We start from the raw sequence: 22,466 nt of genomic DNA, 5'->3' as shown, positions 1-22,466 counted from the left end.
TGAACAGGTGGGCACGGCAGCCAGCAAGGCCAGAAGGAGCTAGAAACACCACGTCTGCTGGCAGGTGGGGCTGAGAGGAACAAAGCTCAATGGCTCTATCCCCCTCCACACCCCAACTCCAGCCCTCTTCCTGGGGACGTTCAGCCCCGTTCTCCCCATCCGGTTGCCCCTCCCATCCCCAGGGATCCCCGCCCACTACCCTTCCCACCCTGTGCTCCCCCGCCCACTGCCCCTCCCACCCATGTGCTTCCTGCCCACTGCCCCTCCCACCCACTGCCCCTCCCATCAGCAGGCAGCCCTCAGGGACCAGCCCGCTGGGCCCGGCAGGTGAACAGCCTGCTGTCCTGCTCTTGGAGCATGGGGACCATGGGGACCATGGTGCCCCGTGGCCCCACCACACGTGGCCAGCCAGCAATCTTGCTGGGGGCCACCACACCCATGCCATCTTCCTGTCTCAGAAGCTGTCTCAGAAGCATCTGTACAAGCTGCTGTAAGTCCTCTCCAGGGTGCTGTAAAGACAGATAGACCCATTGCATTCAGGCCATGCAGGACATTGGACATCGGGAACTCCAGGAACCAGCCCTGCCCTTGAGGGCCCATGTCCAGAGGGAGGTGGGAAGGGGTTGTGACGCTCCCACACCAGCAAGTGTAAACCCCAGATACCCCCTCAGTGCCCCGCTTGGGGTTTGCAAAACAAGGGTCACCTGGTCTTGGGGATGGCCGTCCTCTGGGACCCAAGACTCTTCCCTCTCCAAGGTTCGCTTGTGGGGCTGTCTGCCCAGCCCTGCACCGGTCACACAGAGTCACGACCCCAACCAAGCATGGCAGCCAGAGCTCCCCCATCCCTCAGAATGTCCAGCCTCCCAGCACATCTGGGTCAAGGGGAGAATGGGCTGGCCCAGGGCCAGGTGCATAACTGGAGAATTCCATCTTCAGAGTCCAGGCACAGGGAGGGCCTGGGGGGGCCCGGGGGGGGGCGGGGGGGGGGGGGGGGCTGCGGCCCACCCCCAGGGGTGATGGCCTCGCTGTCGGCGTCGAGGCCGGGAAGGAGATGACAGGCCGGGCCTCTGGCCCACACAAAGGCCACAAATGAAATGGTGTTCGCCTGCTTATGTGCAGTGATGAAACTTTAAATGAGTCGCTGACCTTTCTGGAATGACAGGTGACCCGAGCCATATCTGAGGTGGGTATCGAAAATTGCCACTGCGGCCCGAAAATAAACAATAAGACAGCAAATGTGTTTGGAAAGAATTGACTCACTCCAACACAGGGGTAGGGGGCGGGGGGAGCTGGCTAGTGAATGACTTCAGCCGCGGCTCAGAGCCCACAGCTGGGACCTCCCCTCCAGGCAGCAGCTAGGCTGGCTGGCCAGAGACCCTACTGGGCCCCGGCCCCTCGGGCCCCAGGGCATTGGCCAGCCCTGCGTGGGAAGGAGGGGTCAGAGGGCTGGGCTTACAGGCAGCCCTGGGTCCTGGGGATACACCTTCCTGGACAGGTTCCCAGTCACAGGCAGGGACTTTGAGGGCAGAGGACCCCTGGGAGCTGGCACTGGCTTCTCCTGCGCAGGTCACAGCCCAGCCCCCTGAGTCCCTCCTCAGGGGAAGCCGAGGAGGCAAGGAGCCCCTGTGTGCGGCCCTGTCCATGACTAAGACACAAGCGTGGGCAAGTGGGGCGGCTCAGAGCAAGGAGCTCAGCCGCCGGTCACACGCCTGGAGGCAGAACAGCTGGAACCCAGGCCTGCCGCCCCTATGGGCACCCTGCAGGCCAGCAATTGGGGTGAGAACAGCCCTCCCAGGTGAGCAAAGGCCTCCATGAGGTAAGGTGCCCTGGGCACGGGGGAGGGAGGCAGAGCTGTGTTGACCAAGCCTATAGAGCAGGGAAGGCCAAGGCAGGTGCTGGGGCCCTGACGGTGGGTGGCCAGGTGTCCACCTGAGGCCCCCCAGACACCAAGAGGGACCCAGGCCAGAGCACAGCTCAGTACCCTTCTGCCTCATGTGCCCCCGGGGCATCCCTTGGCCCATACCTTCCCGGAAAGAACCTGGTTCCCCACGTCAGCCCCAGATCTGGCCCCAGACAGGTCCCATCTGGCTGCTCGGATGCAGGCAGCCCCCCACCTCCCAAGGTCTCTGATCCTAGTAGTACAGCCCCCCAACCCTTGCAGCCCATGTCATCTACCCGTGACTGCTGACGTTCCCCCTGTAGGCCCCCTGCTCTCAGCGAACTGGTTCTGACCTGCCACCCCAGCCCTAATGGGCCTGCCAAGGGAGCCCCCGCTCCCAACTAGGCCTCAGTGTGGAGGGAGGCCTGTGGTGGCTCAGTGGGGGGAAACGCTCCCCCAGAGCCTTTGGATGCCATAAGGTCATCCCATACCAATCTGGCGGGCTCTGCAGAAGTGGCAGCCCCCAGGCCCTCCATCCACTCTGCTAGACAGAGACGGGCCAGCCCAAGTAATCTCTACCCGCAGGACCTCTGTGCCCCTCTGCCCTGCAGGGCCTAATCCCACCCGTGGCTCTTGGGGTCCTCTCCATGGACAGGCCTCCCCTGTGCAGCCACTCAGCACAAGGCTGGTTGCCCAACCTTCCCTGGCCAAGGGCAGGGCTCCTGTGGGCAGTGGCTACAACCTGGGGCCTGTATGAACGTGAGACCACTGCCAGCGGCCCTCTGAGACCCCGAGAGCCAGAACCAGGGTGAGCAGCCGCCCACGAACATAGTTCCATGGCCACCGGCCTCGTGGCCAGGCCCGCAGGGGGTGTCTGTCCTCCACCCAGGAGGCCCTTGGAGCTCCCCACTGTGAGGCCTGAGCAGCCCCACGGCAGGGCCCATGCTCAGAGCCCCCTGACCCAGGTCCCAGGTGTGGCTTTGGGAGTCCTGATGATGGGCCCCCCACCCCACAGCAGTGGTCCTGGGGCCGGCTCGGGATGCCCAGCTCCCAGGCTGCCAGGCGGGTATCTCCTCAGCCCCGCTGTCCATCAGCAGGGCCCACATGGCTAGTGTCCAGTGGGCTTGGCAGACACTTCTGGCCGCTTCAAGACATGACCAAGAGGGGCTGTCAGAAGAAAGGATTCAAGTAAATTGAAAGAGAAAGAAGAGGTGTCATGAAGTTGGACCCTTCTGGGGGACAGAGGCCCGTCTGTGGGCAGTGAGCCCCCCAGAGAGCCCACAGCAGCCTGCCCAGCTTGGCATCCACTCTCCCTCCCGGGACAGGGTGACGCCGGATGAGCAGGTCCTACACCGCCCCTGCTCCCTGCCACGAACACCCCACTGTGACTACCGTCGGGGACCACCGCCGAGGCCCGCTCCGTGCCCGGGGCCAAGCAGAGCCTGTGGGGCAGCTGGAGGGTGGATAGCGGGGTCTCTTCCCAGCCTGGCAGCCCACCCTGCCTGTGCAGCCACTGGGCTGGGCGTGGGAGAGCCAGGACAGGGCCTGACTCTGTTACAGCCCTGGGCCGCAGGCAGAGGGCACCAGGTTGGGCTCCTTGTGAAGGGAAAGAGGTCTGCAGGGCTGCCCTGCACTGAGGATTTCCGCAGGGGACAGGGCCCCTCATTGTCATAGGCTTCCTGGGGGGAGGGGGCCCAAAGCCGCACAGACAAGGACGTGGAGGTCACTGCAGGGCTTGGGAAAGGGCGGGAGGAGTGAGTGAGCTTGGGGCCGGCCGTAGGGCAGGGGCGACGGCCTGCAGGGGAGAGGCAGCCCCACTGGTCAGCACGTCCCCCCTAGATTCCAGAGAGTGCCCCCCTCAAGGACCCCTCGCCCTGGAGCCCCCAGAAGGCCACGCACTGACAGCTGAACTCTGGCACATTGGCTGTCCTCCTCCAGGGACCCTCCCCCCTGGGACTGCCACCTCCCCCCAGACAGAGCTGGCTGTGACCGGCTCCAGAACCTGCAGCCTCCAGCCCTGCCCCAGACAGCTCACCCCCACCCTGTCCTGTCTACATGGCCCTGTGGCCTCCCTGCAGCGTGGGCAGCAGCCGCCTCAGTGGATCCCCTCCTCTCGGCTATAGGGGTGCCAGTTCCTGCCCTCCTGTCCCCCACAGGTGTAGACCAGACTCCATCCTGGCCCCTTCCCTGCTCTGCTGGAGCCAGCAAACCACTCTGGCGCCTGGCAGCACATGGTCGGGAGCCTGGATGAGACCCAGCAGGGCTGGCCTCCCCCGACCATCTCTGAGCCTCACCTGGGGAAGTTTAGTGTCTGGACAAGCCCAAATCATGTCCCCACCACGGCTGCGGCTGGGGCCTCGGGCAGGGCCAGTCACCACTCCCAACACCGTCTCAGGGCACCAGGGTGTCCCCCAACACGGGCCGCATCCCGGGAGCCCTGTCCCAAGAGAAGGAGGAGGAGTGGTCTTGCCTTCCCTGACCCGGAGGAGGGGGTCAGGCCCATGGAAAGACTGCGTGTGGGGCGGAGAGCTCCCCACAGCCCATGGCCTGCCCTCAGGTCTCGGCTCCCCCAACGGCTCACCCCACTGCCCCCACAGGCCAGGCTCTGGCCCACAGCACTTCAACTCATGGCGTCCAGGTAGGTGTGGGGCTCCCTGCAGTGGTTCCTCCGTGAGCTCAAGTCCTTCCTGACAAGATGGCCACCTGGAGGGCACATAGTGGGCACATGGTGGGCACATGGCTTCCTGGGACCCGCTCCTTCTCAGCCTCCCCGGCTCTCGGGCTCTTGGTCAGCCTCCGAGTGGCCCTCCTGTTTCCTAAATCATAACCCAAGTTAGCTACTGAAGGATTCAAGGGCCACAACAGTCTTCATTCTGTGCCATCTCTGCCCCTTTTGCTCCAAACTGAAAGAAAGCGCTTTGTCGTGTCTGAGCCGCTTTGCTGGACACTTGGGCTCCCGGTGCCAGTGTCCCAGACCACTGCTCCCAGCCTCCTCCCAAAGCAAGTCCCTCAGCCCCTTCCATCAGGAGCCCCAGGCCCTGTCCCCTCCCGAGTTCCCGGGGCTGGGGGACACTAGCACCACCCCTCGGGCCCTTGGCACGGAACCAGGGCACACATGTTAACAAGCACGCAGACATTCACGCATGTGACGTAATTCACATACCGTGCAATTCACCCACTAAAAGTACATCATCAGGTGCCTGGGTGGCTCAGTCATTAAGCATCTGCCTTCAGCTTAGGTCATTATCCCGGGGTCGTGAGGTCGAGTCCCGCATCAGGCTCCCTGCTCAGTGGGGAGCCTGCATCTCTCTCTCCCACTCCCCCTGCTTGTGTTCCCTCTCTCTGTCAAATAAATAAATAAAATCTTTAAAAAAAAATAAAAGTACATCAACCATTGGGTTTTGAGAAATTAATTTTTAATTGTGGTAAAATATATGTAATATTTTATAATAAAAATAATAAATATATATTTTACATAAAATGTAACCATTTTTAAGTGAACAATTCAGCGGCATCAGGCACGTTCACAATGTTGTGAGCAGCTCCCCCACCTCCAGAACTTTCTCTACTTCCCAAACTGCCCCCAAGAAACACTAGCTCCCCATCTCTCCCTGTCCCCCAGCCCGACACCCACTGTCCACATTCTGTCTCTATGTTCTGACTCCTCTGGGGACTCACAGTGTTGTCCCTTTGTGGCTGCTCATGGCACTAAGCACAGTGCTGTTGGGGTCCATCCTGGTGGGGGCAAGAGTCAGAATGTCCTCCTGGAAAACGTTCCATTGTGTGGATCGTGTGTCCGTTTTGTTTATCCATCTGTCCGTCTGTCTATCTGTCCATCCATTCTTCTATCTGTCTATCCATCTATCCATTCTTCCATTCAGCCATCCATCTGTCTGTCCGTCCATCCGTCCATCCATCCATAAATCCATCCGTCTGTCCATCTGACCTCGAGGGCAGGGTCAGGGGGAGACTCGATACTGCAGGTCAGAACCCACCAAAACCCCAAGGGTGCTCTGGCCTCAGAGCAACACACAGTAGGTGCTCAGTGAAGGCCCCCACGGTGCCTTGAAAAGTTCCAAACCTTTGAGCACCAGGCTCAGATGCAGCCAGTCTGCTGGCGGGGTGTGTGTGTGGGCGGGGGGGGGGTCAGCTCCCTGGACAGATCGACAGGTAAACGGGGAGGCCCTTGAACCCAGGGCGGGCGGCAGAGGGTGGCTGGGCAGGCAGGTGGTGCCAGCAGGCCTGGTCCACCGGGAGCGGGAGCACCTCGGGGCCAGGCCCCAGCGTCTGATGCAGCCTTGAGCAGCACTCTGCTCCCCCCAATTGCCCTTCCAGCCTCCCAGGGGCCAGCAGAAGTCCCTGGCTGTGGTCCCACACCCGGGGTCCCTGCCTAGTCAGCAGGGCCACAACCCACAAGGGATCTGGACCCCAGGCCCCTCCTGGTGCTCAGCTGGCCAGGTGGGAGGGCTGCGGGGGGGCAAGGCCTGGAGCTCTGAGCACCCCATGGGTGCCCGTTGGCCTCTATGGAGGTTGGGACGTTTATCACCCACTGTCCTTCACCGGCCCCCTGCTCCTCGCCTGAGGGAGAGCCGTTTGGACCTGCCCAAGCTGAACAATACAATATTTCTGTTGAGCTGTGAACTTGATTAATAATTTGGAAATGAAATCAATATGAGCTCTGCTTTCCATTCCTGGAGTATCCTCGTGCACAGGGACACTTCCAAGCCAGCTGGCGTGCTCAGACAGGGGCCACCAGGCGGGGCTGGGCAGCCAAGATCTGCCGGCCAGACTCACGCTTGCCTCTACTCCACTGCAGAGCCCAGCACCTGGCCTTGGGAGGGTGGCTGTCCAGACTGCAGTGGGCAGCCTTGGTGACCTCGAGCCTCCACCTGCATTCCCTCCTCCCCCACCCTGTCCCTCAAGTCATGGGGAGGCCCCAAGGTTACCTCCATGGGAGTCTCTCAAAACCTGGGCTTCCATGGAGGCCTGGGAGACAGCGCCTCAGCCAGTTTCCCTGAGGTCATCTGTGACCCTGGAGGGTTGCTGCAGAGCCCCGTGCCCTCCTCATGGTGGCACTAGCTCCTCCCCCACTCCAGGATCCTCCTGCAGGGCCACCGCACCCCCTCCCACTGCACCCACCCTGCTAGGGCCTACGGGGCTGGAGCCCCCACGGCTCAATCCTCCTGCTCACACTCAACTCCTGTAGATCCAGCCCCCAGACCCACAGCTGCATGAGGGAAAACCTGCAGGTTCATCTCAGTGGGAGCAGAGGACAGGTGTGTGAATGAACGGACAAACAAATATACGAATGAATGGACTAATGAGAAAACAAACCCCTGGCGAGGCTGAGGGAGGGGTGTGGGAGACCACAGAGAGTACAGAGGAGGTGGGAGGTGGGGCCCAGAGGAAGGTGGGGCAGGTCCTGGGATGAGGAAGGGAGCACCAGCGTGAGGGTCACCCCACCCCCTACTCCGGGGCTGGGATGCTGGGACCACTGCACCTGCTCCAGAGAGAGGGCCCTTTGGGGATCACAGTTTCCAAGGCCACCGTACCATATGCCCCGGAGTCCCTCCTGGTCATGTCCCCCCAGCCGCCCAGAGCAGGTAAGCCCTGTACCCCAGCCCTGGGGCCATACCCCCTCAGCAGCGAGTGTCCAGCTGGCCCCTCTCCAAGGCGCTATGTTGGGGGTGTGGGCCTCCGCTGGGGAGGCTGGGGCTCTAGGCGCTGGGGCTGCCTCCACAGCCCAGCCTCCCCGCTGTGTTCCAGCTGCACCGTGTTAGTCTAGACCTCATGGCTTTCACATGCCTGGTGACCTTGGGCAGGTCCCTGAGGGAAACAGGGGCTCAGGACAGAGGCCTCAGACGGCCCTGGTGATGGGTTTCACCCCAGCCCAGGGGCAGGGAGGGCATGGTGGGGGCAGACATTTCTGTCCTCACTTGGGCAGCAGCTCCCCCTCCCCACATCACTCCCTCTGCTCGGGCCAGGGTACAGGGGGCTGTGGGGTCCAGTGTCCGGGACCCTGGAGACCCTCCTGCCAAAAGACTCCAGTCTGATGCCTGGATGTCTGCAGTCATCCGACTCCCCACCTGTCTAGAGACCAGCCCTCCACGCAGGCCCCAGCCGTAGGGGGCAGCTCTGGCCTGGCCCCAAATGCTGTCTACCAGCTCCCCGACACCTCTGGTCCGGGACAGCACAGCTGACAGGGCCCCTCCTGGGCTACCTCCGGCTCCAGGGAGGACAGGTGGCTCCAGACTAAACAGTTAGGAGTGTTCCCGAGATGGCCCCGACACAGAGCCAGACACTGTGCCCGGCCCTGCAGTGTCAGCCTGGCTGCGGAGCCCCAGGGTCTCATCCACTCAGCAGACAACATGCCGACACGAAGAGGTCCCTAAGTCAGCCCGAGATGCTCCGCGGGCCAGGGCAGCAGCACTCCCACCCTTCCGCAGTGGGCTGCTGCACACGCAGAGGCCGGTGATCTCTGCCTGGGCCCGCAGCTCCCCGAGAGCCAAAGTGCCTTGACCCGCGCTGGGCGAGGGAATGGCTGTACAGGAGCCATTGACCGGCAGCATTGATCCCCCAGAATGTATCGCACAAATCATTTTGCACTAAACTGCGGAATCGATGGAGAAATCTCCCGGAAAATTTATATTAAAAGTCTCTGTTTGCCTAAATGAGTTCCCTGTGCCCCATATTGAATATTTGGCTGATGAATTGAATGGGTTTAAATTTGAACATTGCAGACCCATTAAAGAATGAATTCTTAAATCAAACCCTGCCATTTATGATTGAAATGAGATTTCCTCTGTGATGGGCCAGCCGCTATATAAATCAGCCCTGCGTTTTATACCGAACCATAAACAAGATATAATTCTTTTAATACACAACAGGTGCCTTAAATCTTTTGATGCATCTTGTATTTATCTGAAGTTGGGATTGCTGTATTTACACCAGGTCCCATGGGGGCCTCTGCGGGTGCTGCCTGGGGAAGGGGACAGTGGCCATGCCTATGGGATCCCACCCCCACCCTGCCGAGAAGCCCACAGGGGCCAGGTGAGGTCAAGCCCTGGCATCCAGATGGGCCCCCAGCTGGGTCCCCCCTTGTGAGCACATACTACACACACGCTTGTGTATGCACACGCATGCACACTCTCATAGCTCCTGTGCACGCACACAGGCACACGCGTGCCCACGCAAACCTGCAGACATGCACGTGGACACACAGAGCAAATTCACACACACACACGTCACAGTGCTCCAATCTGTACAAACGTGTGTACACGTGCAGGTCACACAAGCGTGCCCTCCTGTGTACACTCATTGACACACACACACGGCAGATGGCCAGGTGCACACACATGCACACACACCCAGCTCTCCGCAGAAACCAGGCCCCATGGGCCCTCCCTCCACTAAGTGAGTCTCCCCTTGCACACGGCCCCTTCTCTGTGCCACGGGCTCCACCCCCACCTGCCTGGGCTCCTAGGGGCTGGGAGGAGCCCCACCACCCCCATACCAAGCTACTCCACTGCCCATGCCAGGTGGGACCTACACACACATGTCCCCCAGCTGCCCATGGGACCCACCCTCCCACACGCCAACGCGTCCTCTGGGAAGAGCGAGGCCAGCACCAGGAACCATCAAGTCATTAGAGATGCCAGCTGGACACCCAGGAAAGCTTCCTGGGGGAGGTGATGCCAGCACTGAGCCCAGAGCAAGTGGTCTCCCCACCTTGGCTTGGGGGTAGAGAGCAGGAGCATCTGTCCTTCTCTCTCCTGAGCCCCTCCATCCAGTCCCCCCTGCAGACTCAGGTTCCCCCCAGCGCCTGGGCCTCCCACTCCCGGGCCCTCTCTGCTGAGCTCAGCTGTGTACACGCAGGGGGCCCAGAACCCCCACCATGTATAGCTAGCACCCCAAACCTGTGCCCCCAGCCCAGGCTGATCCTCTGCCCCGAGCCCCTAGGCCGAGCCCAGCCCCCCCCAGACCCCAGCTCTGGTGTCCTCACACCCAGAGCTCACCAGCTTGCGCTCCTCACTACTCGTCTCAGCCTCTTGCCCCAGCCCTCCGTCCAGGTCTGCTGCACGGCGCCCAGAGCATGTACGCAAAAGGCCACCCAGAAATGCATCAAGGCGGGGGTTTGAAACGTCCACCCTCCCCCACGCCAGAGCCAGAGCCAGAGCCGGCCGGCCCCTCGGCTTCTCCGGGGGCTCCCATCTCCCTGCCCAGATTGAGCAGCTCCGGAAAACAGAAGAGGGACTTCCCACCACAGCTCCCCAGTTGGGGCAACACTGATGCCGAAACAAAGCCCAGGCGGGCAGCACAGGACAGAACAGCAGAACCCAGAGGAGATGTGTGTGGATGTGTGTGTGTCCACGCGTGTGTGCTCACAGGTACAGACATACGCATCTTAAGTGAAATACTCTGACTTCTGACTTCTGAGCAGTGATGTGCTCCTCGTGACCAGCAGGACAGGCCTCAGAAAGTTCGTCCGTGTGACTCGGCTCCACCAGGAGCCCGAGGCAGAAAAAACACACCATCAGCTCAAAACCATGTAGAAAGGACACTTGGTAAACATTGCTTTCTGGTTTTTTAATCTCTCCCACACCAGGGGCGAAGGGAGACGGGATCATTACACGGAGAACATGGAGCTGTCCTCCCAGCTCTGGCCGTGCACACAGATGGAGTCCAGGTCAGCAAGTTCTGGAAGCGGATACGGAGAAGCTGGAAAACTGAACAGACTAAGTGAGCCAGGAACTCACTCACAGTAACGTGGTCGCCCCGACAGGAACCGGATTCAACACTAGATACATGTTGCCCAAGTGACAGAACTGGTACCGCCCCGAGGCCCAGGGAGACAGGATGTGCGCAGACCACACGCCAGGCCCACGTGGCCAGGCCACCCGGCATCGGCCATCAAGGGAGGGAAGAGGGGGGCGGAAGACACGTCCACACATGGATCTTAACTGGAAGGTCACAGGGGAGGGAACAAGGGAGGCCTGGTGCCAACATAAGCTCCAAGGCTGCAGTCTGTTCTCGCTGTCCAGGGCTGCCGCACTCTGGAGCCACAGCCTGGGCTCCTGGGGGAAGGCAGGGTCGGCTTCCTGGGAGCCTCTGGTCACAATAGAACCGTGTTTCATGCGGCTTCTGTCTGAAGGCACCTTATTGACTCTGCTGTTGGCTCCTCAAGGAACCAGCTGCTGGCATCGCTGCACCTCAGGCCTGAGCAAAACCCACCCGGCCCGCAGTTTTCTCCGTGGGCCCATCTCAGCCTCTGGTGTGTGGAGCCCCGGGTGGGACTCCAGCACCATGGAGGGTGGAGGGCGCATTTTCAGCCACGGAGTCACAGACAAAATCACGAAAATGCGGGACATGGGGCACTAGACAGACAACAGACAAGACACTGGTTTCCAGGGTGAGCTGAACCAAGAAGGCTGGGTGCTGCCTCCTCCTGTCTCTGCAGGGGATGTCGGGTCCCGCTCTGTCCTCACTGCTCTGGCTATGTCCCTGAACGACTGTGGACACCATGGGCTTACAAACAGGATTTAGCAAGCAGGTGAATTCGCGATTCCAGGATCCGTGATTACTGAATATCGGCTACAGAAACAGCACATGCACCGTTCCAGAAAGCCATGCACACAGTGAAGGCACCGTGTCTGCAGTCGGTGGGGGCAGGAGAGGAGCCATGGGCGCAAATGCTGTGGGGATACTGGTTGGTCGTTTTGACAGAGGAAAGCTGGCCTTGCCTACACCGATCATCCCGCCTCCCTGGGAGGGAGAACCCCCACCACATGCCTCCTGCCCACACTTGGTCGCAGACCACGAAACGCACCACAGGCCAACCTGGGGGGTTCTGTTTTGAAAGGCAAGGGGAGGGCGGACACAGAGGACAGTGAGCCACAGTGAAACAAAACGTAACATGGAACAAGCTGTGGGAGCGTGTGCCCGGGGCATGCGGCAAGGAGGGCACCTGCCCAGGCAATGGTTCAAAGGCCATTCATGATTGTCCTTGTTTGTTTCATTTCATATCCAAACTTAACCCCAGAGCACGTGAGTTTTGATGTGTGATGTTCTTGGTATCACTAGTTTCTAAATTGCCCTTAATGGCTGAGCTTTTGTTTCCCCTTTGAATCAATGGTTATTTAGGGAATAAAGAAAGAGATTACATTTTTAGCGGGCTGTGAGGATGCTTAGTTGGTCCGGCTTTTGTTATTGATTCTGAGTGTTATTATATTGTAGCCAGAGAATATAAATGGGGTCACTTCTGTTTGAGAAATTGACTCAGATTTTCTTTGTGGACCATTAGATACTTCTTTTTTTAATTTTTAAAAGATTTTATTTATTTATTTGAGAGAGCGCGCGTGTGCAGGATGGGAGAGGGGAAGAGAGACTCCCTAGTGGACTCCCCACTGGGCACAGAGCCCCACGCGGGACTCCATCTCACCACCCTGAGATCGGGACCTGAGCCGAAACCCAGAGTTGGACTCTGAACAGACTGAGCCACCCAGGCACCCCGATCCCTCTTTTTAATTAATGTTCCCTAAATGCTTAAAATAAAGGTAATCTGAGGGTACAGTATGAGGCTTGAGACATCCACATGAATGCATTTTCATCTGGCCGCTCCCCCCGGGTCCCTTCTGGCACTCTCCCTGCAGTTAGTTGTTCTTTAAAATGCTGTGTTGTGCGTCACAGAGTTTACACCTCCTGTGTCCTCACTGTGGAGTTTACCTCTTATCAGTATGAATGGACTTTGTCTCCATTTTAATGCTTCCCACCTTGAACTATGCTTGGTCTTAAATTCCCATAGATGTCTCAGCACTCTTCCACTCAGGACAAGGCGGATAATTCCTGTCCTCCACAGGCAGGCGAATGGGACACGGTGACCCGCTTCTCACAGAGCAAAGGACAAGCGTTGTGTGTGACTTTAGAGGTCACACAGGCATCGCAGTTTCCCCTCCAGCAAGGCCGCACGCAGAGGACCCAAGCAGGCCCAAGTCCCAGCCGAGGCTTTGGATGACAAAGCCAACCGCTCACCCATCACCCAGCGAGAGACCCCCAACCAGAACCCCCCAGCCACACTGCCCCCCAATTCCTGCCCTGAAGAAACTGTGAGACAAGCTGTTTACTGTTTGAGCTGCTAGGTTTTGGGTTAATTTACTGCATAGCAAAAGGATAACTGACCCAGTTTGGTGACACTCATACCTCACTTCCCTCTACAGCTCGGTGGGAGGTGATTCTGTGTTGGGCGCAGGTGGCGGGGTCCTGGCAAGAGGAGAGACAAGCCAGCCCCAACGAGGAAGCTGCAGGCTAAGGTGGAAGGGCACATGCGCAAGCACAGGAGTGGCAGGGCGAGCGGACAGAGGAGCGGACGCCAGCATGCAGCACCCTGCCCAGCGGCAGACACCCGCTGCCTGGACACAAACACAGTCATCATGTGGTCACACGGCGTCCCGCTTACCCATGTTTGTCCCACAACCGCAGGGTTCTCGAAAGGCTGGTCTTCATGCTTCCCGCTCCCTCCACTTCTGCCATTAGCTGAAGACTTACGTTTTCGTTGCTTTTTTCCCATTAATGATTTTAAGAGTAAACATGCATTCTGTGTTTTAAAATTTACATATGGGATTGCTTCTTGGCCTTTTGGCTAAGATCAAGTGTAAAATTTACCTATGGTTATGTTTGTATCAAAACCACGACCTTGAACTCCATTTCTCGGTTTACCGTTACCCTTATTTAGATTCATCTTCCAAGAGAACATCTTTAGTAATTTTTAAAGGAAGGCTACACAATGGGATATTCTGAGTCCTTTCATCTTGGAGAGTGTATTTCAATATCTTTACACGTTATGGAAATTATTAGATCATAATCTTGTTTCAAAATCTTATCACTTATTCACTGATGACACTATTGTTCACGTGGGAACCCCTGACCTGGCAGGCGGACTGGAGGATGCCATGGTGCTCACACCTCACCTCCCTCCCTCCATGTGCCCTGGACCCGGTGACTCGCATCTAACCCATAGAATCATGCGGGGATGGGCGTTGCTTCTGGGATTTAGCCTGAAAGATGGTGGCTTCCTTTCTGCGCATATCCCCTCCCTCCCCTCTCTTGGGCCACTCACCTGGGGGAACACCAGCCACATCAAGGGGCAGCCGGGGATGGGCCTCAGGTGGGTGAGTTTCAAGTGGATCCCCACCCACCCCAGGAAGTCATTGGATGAGACCATGGCCCCAGCCAACAGGATGACTTGGGAGACCATGAGCCCGAGGCCCCCAGTTAAGCCACACCCACTACTGACCCTTAGAAACTGAGATTGTAAATAGCTATTGTTTTAAGCAAATAACTTCTGGGAATGATAACTAATACCCTGAGGAATCCACAAAACGACTACTGACAAACAGTTCTAGTGAGATCACAAGCTCAAGGTCAATGCACAAAATTCATTTTAATTTCTGCAAGTTGATAATTAACAATCAGAAAATGAATTTTTAAAAATCTATTTAGGGGCACCTGGGGGGCTCAGTCGGTTAAGCCTCTGACTCTTGGTTATAGCTCAGGTCACGATCTCAGGGTCATGGGATTGAGCCCCATGTTGGGCTCTGTCCTCAGTGGGGAGTCTGCTAGAGATTCTCCACCTCCCTCTGCCCTCTCCACAACTCGTGCTCTCTCTCTAAAATAAATTAATATATTTTTTTAATCTATTTAAATCAGCACCAAAAATGAAATGCATGAGAATAAACCCAATAGAATGTGTGAAAGACCTCATGTGGATAACTGACAAATCAGAGACAAATACACAAAGACACTGTGTCCGGAAAACTCAGTCAGGTTGGGACAGAAATCCTTCCCTAAACTGGCACATAGATTTAACACAATCCCAATCAAACTACCAATAGCCTTTTTTGGTAAAACTTGCTGAGTCATCTGGAAACACAGAAAGACGAAAACGGCCCAAAATTTTTGAAAGAAAGGAAAAGACTGGAGGACGGCACTATCTGATTCAAGGCTTACTCTAAAGCCACAGGAGTCCCGGCAATGTGACAGGGCATTGAGACAGGCCAGCACCATCTTCGACCATAGGTCAAGGCAACAAAAACAGGCCCATGAATGCACATGGCCAATTTACGCTGATGAGACACCGATGCTTGTTAATGGTGCAAAGCAGGTCTTCTCCAAAAACAGTGCTGGGACAGCAGGTGAATTGTCCGCTCCCTCACACATTCCCCAAATTAAATCACGATAGAGCGCAGATCCAAATCTAAAAGCAGAACTATTAATCTTCCAGGAAAAAGGCACCAGAGAATATCTTCATGACTTCGGGGTCATTTGGGGGTTTATCTGTAGGGCTTTTGAGGTTTTCATTTAGTGGTGGCTCCTCAGTTTGCTTGCGTCTACACCGCACCAGGGTCCCCATCTGGAATCACAGGACCGCATTGTGGCTCAGCGGCAGGCAGCTGCAGGAGGGAGAGCGGCTGGCTCAGGAGTGGAGGCGGGGAGGGAGGCCCAGGAGCCCTGTAGGCTTGCAGCCCCAGCCCCTCAAGAATCACATGCCAGGGGCGCCTCCCACCTGACTGGGGCCTCAAGGCGGCGGCTGCTGTGGGCATGTGTGCAGATGGGGTTGGTGGCAAGGGAGCATTGGGCCAAGGTGGGGCCCCAGGGTGCAAACCGCTGACCGTGTGAGCCCCAGCTCTGCACCCCAGTGTCCCCTGCTGCCCACCAGAGGTGACCCCGACCAGTGAGCCCGGCTGGGGATCCGCCCAGTGCTGGCAGGAAGCCGGGCCTGGTGTGTACCAAGATGGCTTCACAGTAGACCAGCCAGCAGCTAAGCGGTCACCCCGTCCTTCCCTTGCCCCCGGCACAGAGCGACACTTGCCATCAGGTGTGGACAGGGGAGTATCCCAGGACCACTGATCCAGCCCCAGAACCAGCTGTGCACACCACCCTGTGTTCCCCCTCGGGCAGGACCTTGGGAGTCTCCTATTGGCAATGGAAGGAACCCCATCCCCAGGTGTGCCGAGAGGAGAAACAAGCCCAAACTTGTGGGGGCCCCGAGGGCTCAGGGGCTGTCCACAGCAGCTGTGAAGTGCACCCTAAATTAACCCAATACATAAGCAGGTTATTCAAACTCAGGATGCCCCGACCTGAGCTGCGGGGACACGTGGGAGGCTGCAGGGGTGCCTCTGGGGAACCCCAGCCACGCCCAGCCTGCAGGTAGACACGGCATCAGAGCAGCTACACGGGGGGCCTGTGCCCTCATCCTCCCTCGAAGCTTCAGGGGTGCTCGACCGCCCTCCTGGGCTCTGGCGCCTTCTACGCAGAACAGCTCAGCTGTCCTAGCACACGGGAGGGGCTATTCCCCCCCACCTCACAAATAAGTGCCAGTGAGGGACTAGCCAGGGTGCTGTTCAGCTGTGGCCCCCTTCCCTAGCCGGGGGCCCCCCTCACCCCCCAGCATGTGGAATGAGGTGGGGGGCTGAGACCGCTGTGTGGTGGCCACTGCCTACCCCCAACCCTGGCTGCCCCAGGCCCCTGTAACCACTGGACGGCATGTGGTGCCTGCAGGACCCCAGGGTCTAGCCGAGTGGAAGTTGGGGGGAGGCTGCTCTTGACCTTCGTGTGCCCTCTGGCCTGTGCACACAGGGGCTGTGCCCTCCAGGACACGGTCCTCTCCTGGGCCCCCACTTGCCACCTCTGCTTCTTCCATCACCTGGGCCGTCAGCCCTGCCCACCTCTGAAATCCTGCTCTCGCCCAGGCCTCCTAGACCCCCCCTTCCTAAAGCTGCAGCAGCCACCCCTTCCCCTACCCCCCCACCACTGCACCACCATCTCTGGGGCTCAGGCAGGAGGGCCCTAGGACCTCCCACAGGCCAGGGAAGCCACGTGTCCACTGGGGGCCAGGCAGACAGGCAAGGGTGGGGGGCGGCCTCAGTGGTCCCACAGGTCCCACAGTACATAGAATCCCTGGGACCCGAGTGGCTCCCCTCCAATGTCTCACGCAGCCACCTTATCTCCATGTTTTATCTCGTCTCCACATTTCCTGACAATAAGTTAAAAACCCAGCACTGCCTCATACACGTGGTTTCATTTTCTCAGGGAGAGCGGTCCAAGCGTCTTTGGCCACTGCCACTGAATGATAGGACCCCTCCCACAGGACCCACTCCAAGCATGTTCCTTTCCCTCTGAGCCCGACAAGGCAGGCCTTTCTAGAGAGCTGTGTCCACGTGGAATGGATTCTCCTCTGTTCCTGCCTTGGTCGGTGATGGTGCTGACTGACCCGCCCACCAAAAACCAACCCCAGAAACACCACCAACAAAACTAGGTTTAGTAAGTTAGGAGTTCATTTCTCATGGAGGAGACAAGAGCTGGGGGTGGCCAAACCAGGACTGGTTTAGGTCCCATGGGCATCAGAGAGCCAGGAGCCTCAGTCTCTACTCCATCACCTTGCACGTGGCCTCTTGCCTCAAGGTCACCTCTTGGTGCAAACAGCTGCCAGAGCCCAGCCATCACACCTCTGTTCAAGAAGCAGGAAAAATGAAATACAAAGGGTAGGGGGGCTTTTCCCAGACAGGTCAGCCACTTGTATGGAGCTTACCCCGAAGTTCTGCCCAGCACTTGTACTCCATGGGCCAGAAGAGTCACAGGACCCCACCTCCAGCTTTAAGGAAGACTTGGGAATGCAGTCCTGTGAGGGTACCTGGCTTGATCCTGACAAGCAAGGGCCCTAGCAGCTGGGGATTGGGGGTCCCGAGGCACAAGTCTGCCCCCCCAGCTGTAGGAGCAAGGACCGGGTCCCTGCCAAGGACATAGGGCTGGCACCAGCCCCACCCTGTGGAACTTGATCAACCCCCATGCCCTCTCCCTCACTGACCCATGCCCCCACCCCGACTCCAGGTCTGAGACCCCAGCAGGGCCCACCAATCGGGGCAAACATCTGGGCTTGCACCATCCTCGACATGGCACTCAGGGCTGATATCCCCCCATCTCCACGGTTTGGGACCCTGCAGTCAGCTCAGGACACAGGCCCACTCTTGAGTCACCCTGCTCAACCACGGGACAGTCAAAGCTCAGGCCTAGATGCCTGGACTAACACCCTCCCAGCCCCTGGCCCCCAGCTGGGCCCTCAAGGGCTGGCACCCCACTGCCTCTTCCCCTGGGCTTCCCCCACCTCAGAGCTCTGCCCCTCCCCCCACTGAGCCCCCAGGGCCACCTACACAGGACCAGGCCTCGGGGTTCCACATTTCCAAACACGCTGAGGATCTCTAGGAACTCTATCAGGCCTGAGGTCGGGGGGCAGCACACCAGCCCCTCAAGGCTCCCAGGGCAGGGGTGGAACAGGAGCGGCCATCTGCCCCCACCAATCAGCATGCAGTGGGAGGGGCCTGGACAGTACGAGGCGAAAGGAGAGGTCCCTTGTAGGGGCTCAGGAGTGTCCAGAGACAACCTCGTGCTTTGCCTGTGCTGACCTCCTACAAAGGGGAGGCACCATGTTCTTCCATCATACGAGTGGGGAAAACTGAGGCAGAGAGCACAAAAGTTACCTGCATGGTCACTCAGCTGGGCAGCCCCCCCAGTGGTGGCCATCTGCCTGGCCAGTCTCCATGCTGAGAACTGGCACCCTGGCCATGCCCAGGCCCTCGGAGCTCCCCTCCCAGGACAGAGTCACTTGGCTATAGCCAGATCCCAGCCTCCATCACCGCTATGCCCCTGTGGGGACAGCTGCTCCGCACCAGTCAGCCCTTCCCCAGGGACAAAGCTCCCCCGTCCTGCCCCAACCACTTCTACAGAGGAGCAGCCGTCAGCAGAAGCCCAACCCAGTTCTAATCCCTCGTGAAGCTCGGCCACGGCCATGGGCTCCACGGGCCCCAGGTCTTACTCGCCCGTGTTTGCCGGGGACAGCTCCGTTCCATCTGCCACTGGCCGGGCCGCCTCGGGAGTCCACTCGGCCGCCCACCTTCCCCGGCGCCGGAGGCCCAGCCAGCCCCTCCCGCGGCGGGTGGCGGCTGCGCCCGTGACCTTGTGATAACCCGAGTGCCATCCGTCAGCGGCCGGCCGCCAGGCTCCGGAACACTGCGGCAGCTCATCTGAATTCAAATTACCCCGGGAGCCGCGCGCCGGAGCCTGCCATAACTCAGCGCGGCAGGAGGAGCGCGGTCCGCCCGCAGATTGGACATTACCATACATTCCTGGGGCGTCGGACAGGGCTGCTAATGAAAATATCAATCAAAAACTCGGCTGACTTAATGGTCAATTTAAATTAATTAATTGGGGAGGAGAAAAAAGTCGAGGGGGCAGCGTTGACGGGCTGCGTCTCGGGCAGGCGGCGAGAAGCTCGGTTCCTGGCCGGGCACAGCCCCCGGGGCCGGGGAACAGGGCATCCCCTCTGCAGAGACCCCAGCAGGTGTACGGGCCTGGGGCCGGCACCCCCTTGGGAAGGGTGTGGGCCCTGCGTTCCTGCCTTGGCAGCTCCAGGCGGGGTTCCAGTGGCCTGTCCCACAGTCCAGCTCCCCGCAACCATGGGGAGAGCCAGCTGCCTCCTGCCAAGTCCCCTCCCAGAGCCACGCAGTGGAAAAGCCACTTAGCCCGCAGGACTGGCGGGGGGTGGCAGGACACTGGTCCCCTCAAGGAGGCCTGCCCACCCCAGCCACGCCTCAGCTCCTTGTCCGCAGAGGGGACAGTGGACTCCACCCCCAGGGCCTGGCAGGGTGTGGGCAGGAGGCCAGGGAAGGGCTCCTTCAGGGACTTCCAAGGTTGGGCACCCCAGGGGCCCCTTGGGAGGGTCCAGAGATGGTCTTCAACATGCAGAGAGGGAGGGCAGGGCCCCAGAGCATAGCCTCAATACGGCAATGCCAGGAGCCTGTGGGTAGTCGGTGTCCCCTACAGCCACGTGGCACTGGGAAAACTCTCCATGAGCCCCGGGTGACAGAAAAGCAGGGTGCCAGGCAGATCCGGGCCCCCCATTGCCCAAGGAGGACACTGAGCTCGCGAGGCAGCAAGACCGCCCACTCTGAGTCCCAGATGTGACAGCCCAGGGGGCCCGAGGGGAACCCCAGCAAAGCCCGCCAACAGATTCCCACCCCAGGCCCTCCAGGAGATGTTTCCCGCCCTCAGAAGCAGTAACACAGTCCTCCACATGAACCAAAAGGGAGAGATGATGGCAGCTGGGCAGCCCCGGCCCCCCACACCCCTGCAGGGCACAGGCCAGCTGCTGGATCTCTCCAAGAAAGCCGGCCGAGAACCTTGTCCCAGTGGAGCTGCCCCTCGGGTCAGAGGACAGCAGAAGGCTTTCTCAGGCAGCGCTGTCCTGAGGGGTCACTCATGGACATCAGCCATGGTGTGGGAGGCAGCTTAGCCCAGGCTCTAGGCCAGCGTGCTCAGCGCTGGCGTGGCCTGAGCAGAGTGGCCGTGGCCAGAGGAACAAGTCCAGGTGGCCAGGGGGCAATCCAGGGAGTCACACTCCCAATGCCCATCCCTGATCCAGGACCCCACAGCCACAGCCTTTCAGTGCCATTGACCTGCTGGCCCTGGGTCCGGCCATCACAGCTGACTTGACCCACAGGACACGAGGGGCCATGACGCACTGGCCCAGGAGAAGACACACGAGCCGGGCCTGTGCTTCCATGAGAGATTAATACCACTAGTCCCTCAGCAGCAGCAGGACAGAAACCTGACCCGTCCAGAGAGGCCTCCTGGGCTCCTTGGCAGACCCAGCAGGAAAATCCTGCCACAGGATCGGGGGGGGGGTCCCCCAGAGACCCAGAGACAATGTCCTGATCATGGGAGCTGGGACGGGGTCCCTGTGCACCTGTCCAAGGGAGAGGAACCAGCCCCCCCCCCACCAGGCCCCTAGGTGGGCAGGGCTATGGGATAGGACCGGTACCCAGGCTTGGCATGGAGTGGCCCCAGAGAACAGAGCGAGGCCCCCACTGAGAGAAGAGCCGGAGGAACAGGAACAGGAGAGGGGGTTGGGGCAGCGCCTACTCAGGCCCCCACCCAGCCCCTCAGCCCAACCAACCTGTCTCGCTCCATCTCCACGGGCTGCAGCCAGTTGGGTGTGGGCTGCCTCCATTTGGAAGGTTGTGGAGAGGGCAGGAGCCCTGGGTGCCCGACCCCAGCAGTGGCAAGTCCCAGTGAGTTAACTGGAGGGCAGGGTGGGGTCAGGGTAAGGCATCGGGGTGGCCGTGGGATTTGGGATGGGTGGGGGTTGTGGCTGGCGTTCAGGCTCAGCTGGGGATTCAGGTCAGCACTGGCACTACTGTTGTGGTTGGGGCTGGGGTCCCAGGTGGGCCTTGGGCAGTACCCCCTGCACACACACAGCCCATCTTCCAAGGGTAAGGCCCACTGCTTCTGCGGGACCCAGGGCCTGAGGGCGACCCCAGAGGCTCCAAAGAGGGTCATCGAAGGACACATGAGGGCTTGGTGTCTGGTGCTGGGCCAGGAGGACTTGGGGGCCACATGTGCCCATGAACTGGGCATTGCCTCTGGCCCCTGCCAGGTCTTCCTTGCCAAGTGCCCACCCACCCCTGCCCCCACTTGGCCTTGAGTCCCCCACACGGCTTCCCTGCACAGGGGAGGCAGGACCCCACCTGGTCCAGCAGGTAGAGGGGTCTCCCCCGCACAGTGCTGCATCTGGTCTGGCCAGACCTGACCGTGCCCAAGCCACAGGGACTGATTGGCTGGTGGCTCTGCCCCTTTAGTGACAGCTGGGATCCCTCATGTAGGGCACACTTCCCAGGACCCTTAGGTGTCATGCCCACTTCTCCAATAGCCTCAGGACCAGGGAGACTGGGGGTGCCCAGCCTACTACCCTCTGAGCCCAACGACCATGCAGCCTGGGTCTGACCCTACTTGTGCTCCCCCATGACCAGAACCAGTGTGCAAGCTAGCCCGGGGGGCCTGGACCTGCAGCCGAGGCCAGCGTGGAGTGGGGAGGGAACCCAGGGGAGGGGGCTCTCGCACCCTTACTGGTATCCTCCCCTGTGGTCCCAGGAGCAGTTCCTCCCAGGGTCTCCCCTCAGTGAGGGACTCTTCCCAAGGTCACGGGGCAAGTCAGTGGGGGCCTAGGGCTTGAAACTCAATTTCCCCAGAACCCACGGGGCTCCCCACCAACCATGGAGTGATCCCTGGAAGATTCCAGCTCCACTATGAGCTATGTGACCTCAGGCAAGTCACCCCAACTCTCTGGGCTCAGGGTTCCCTCCATAAATTCTACACAACCACATAGGACCACACTCACAACCCACCTGGAACGACACACTCACCTGGGTCCACACCCACAGCCACAGCTCACCCCCACCCAGAGCTGGTGAACTCAATAATCCCCTTGGAAGGCTGGGCTTCACTGAGGGGGTGCTGTCTCTTCCCCATCTATGTCCCCCTAGATGCCTAACACTCCTCTGAGGACAGCACTGTTGTCCCTTCCTTGGACCAGCACTGGCTAGGATGTAGGAGCCACCAGAGGGCCTGGGGTAGTGGGGTTGGCGGAAATGACCAAGATCCCCACTGCCACCTTCCCTGGGTCCCCAGAGGGTCTGCACCCCCAGCCCCTGGGCTCTAGCACCCCCCACCCCCCACCCCCAGCAGACTGAGGGAGGCAGGC

Source organism: Lontra canadensis, unplaced genomic scaffold (genome assembly GCF_010015895.1).
Source record: "Lontra canadensis isolate GAN:19392208 unplaced genomic scaffold, GSC_riverotter_1.0 scaffold1, whole genome shotgun sequence".
In the NCBI taxonomy this organism is placed as follows: Eukaryota; Metazoa; Chordata; class Mammalia; order Carnivora; family Mustelidae; genus Lontra; species Lontra canadensis.
Note: the sequence above shows the minus strand (reverse complement) of the source record.